This window comes from Portunus trituberculatus, chromosome 16, assembly GCF_017591435.1.
Source record: "Portunus trituberculatus isolate SZX2019 chromosome 16, ASM1759143v1, whole genome shotgun sequence".
NCBI classification, from domain to species: domain Eukaryota; kingdom Metazoa; phylum Arthropoda; class Malacostraca; order Decapoda; family Portunidae; genus Portunus; species Portunus trituberculatus.
In genome coordinates this window covers 4,185,360-4,187,859 of record NC_059270.1, presented here as the reverse complement: position 1 = coordinate 4,187,859, position 2,500 = coordinate 4,185,360, and the positions used below count along the sequence as shown (strand labels likewise).

Here is a 2,500-nt window from a genome sequence, read left to right as displayed (position 1 = left end):
TCCTCCTCCTCCTCCTCCTCCTACTACTACTACTACTACTACTACTACTACTACTCTTCTTCTTCTTCTTCTTCTTCTTCTTCTTCTTCTTCTTCTTCTTCTTCTTCTTCTTCTTCTTCTTCTTCTTCTTCTTCTTCTTCTTCTTCTTCTTCTCCTCCTCCTCCTCCTCCTCCTCCTCCTCCTCCTCTTCCTTCTCCTTTCTCATGATAATAAATGGAAAGTCTGTTTATTCCTTCCTGTTACTCCTTCCCATCTTTATTATTCACTTCCTCCTCCTCCTCCTCCTCCTCCTCCTCCTCCTCCTCCTCCTCCTCCTCCTCCGCATGATGAATGGATGGATGGAGGGAAATAATGAAGAAGAAAAATGGTTTGTTAGCTTTTTCCTTCTATTCATAGCATTCACCACCACCACCACCACCACCACCACCACCACCATCACCATCACGATACAAGTAATTTTCATCAACCTTCTACTTCCTTACCATCATCACCATCATCATCATCATCATCATCATCTATATTTCAATGACCTTCCTTCCTTTCCTTCATCCATCTACAAAATAATCGTGGGAGGGTTACATAAGAGAGAGAGAGAGAGAGAGAGGAGGGGGAGGGAGTGTGTGTGTGTGTAACCATAGCCATTACTTGCATACCATCGTTAAATGTGCCTTCCTGCTACCTAACCATCCGAGAGAGAGAGAGAGAGAGAGAGAGAGAGAGAGTGGTACTTTATGAATATTATGTGTTGGCTCAATATTTTTCTTTCTATTCCCTTCTCCCTCCTCCTCCTCCTCCTCCTCCTCCTCCTCCTCCTCCTCCTCCTCCTCCTCCTCTTCCTCTTCCCTGAGTCTTGTACTAAGATGAAAACTAAGAATAAAATGTCTTATCGATTTTTTCCCTTGTTTTCAGCAGACTAAGGGATGTGGATGGCGGCACCTGCACTATTTAGCTCTGGTGAGTGGATATGGTGATGGATAGATGGATAGAAGGGGTAGATAAATTAATGGAAGAAATTGAGGTTACAGCATGTTTTTAAGGGTAATTCTTGTTACTATTTGGTGATTTTATACAGCTTCAGACACTTATGTGGGGATTGAAATAGTGAAGACTTTGGACCATTAATCTTCTGACCTCCATAAACCCTTCCTAATGTCAATAAAACTATCAAATCACATCCAAAACTCAAGGTAAAAATGCGTCTCAGTACTGAAGAGGTTAAAGATACCAGAATATTTGCGTTGGTTAGTCAGTAAGTGGAAGTATCATCAGCATCATCGTGTCCGCGTGTCTTAGATGAGATTACTTCGCCAAACTTGGGTCCTCATTCTCAAACATTGCGACGTCTTACCTGAGCTCCTTTCAACGGCCTTTATAAGTGAAGTCGATACTATTACGGGCTTTTGGAAGAATGTTTTCATGACTCTAGTGATAGTTTAAGATAGTTTAACCTCTTCAATACTGAGGTGCATTTTTACCACGAGTTTGGGTGTTATTAGACCATTTTATTTACATTAGGAAAGCTTTATAGAGGTCAGAAGATTAATGGCCACAGTTTTCACTATTTTAATCCCACACATAAGTTTCTGAGGCTGCATGAAGTTGCCAAATAGTAAGCAGAATGAATATGGAAATGTATCATGCTACTGAAGGGGGTAATGGTAATGTTAATGGTTTAACGGTACACAATCTCAAAGTAAAAATGTGTCCCATTATAGAAAAGGCTAACTCCTTCAGTACAAAGGCGTTTTCTATACATTCTGCTTTCTGTTTAGTAAATTTATACAGCTTCAGATGCTTATGTGAGGATTGAAATAGTGAATCTTCTGACCTCCATAGACCCTTCCTAACGTAAATAAGATGGTCTAATGGCGCACTAATCTCAAGGTAAAAATGCGTCCCAGTACTGAAGGAGTTAGGCGCCTTGGAGTGAGGGTGTGTAGTGTTGAGTAATGTAATCAAACAGTTTAGGAGGAACGTAATGATATGCTCCTGTTTGCTATATGTGTAATCCTATGTGTGTGTGTGTGTGTGTGAGTGTGTGGGTGTTACCTTGCCGACACTCAGGAGGAAAAAAGTGTGTAGGGAGCTAATGTATCGCTTCATCTTCACTACTAATGATAGAAGTTAGCTGTTGTTGTTGTTGTTAATCATCATCGCTGCTTTCCCTTTTTCTTCTCTTCTTCTTCATCCTATTACTTTTATTATTATTTCTTTCTTCTACTTCCTTTTCTTCATCTTTTTCATCATCTTCTTTTTCTTTTACTCCTCCTTCTTCTTCTTCTTCTTCTTCTTCTTCATAACACGTACTCTTCTCTCCTACATGTTTTCTTCTTTTCGTTCTTGTTTTCTTGTCTCATTTTAATCACCACCACAACTACCACCACCACCACCACCACCACCACCACACACTAACACACAACAACGCATAACTGTGGGAGCTCTAAATGTATTCAGTTTATGGCATTAGCGTACTTCACCTTACCTCCCTTTCTCCTCCTCC

The 2,500-nt window shown here is 40.5% G+C and overlaps 1 long non-coding RNA gene across 1 annotated transcript in view; it reads left to right on the top strand.

Annotated features, from left to right (window-relative positions):
• LOC123504559 overlaps positions 1–2,500 on the top strand; it is a 112,459-nt gene that overhangs the window by 92,927 nt on the left and 17,032 nt on the right. Inside the window, exon 4 of the long non-coding RNA XR_006674869.1 lies at positions 910–954. This is a non-coding gene — a long non-coding RNA (uncharacterized LOC123504559). The remainder of the gene's footprint in view (positions 1–909; positions 955–2,500) is intronic.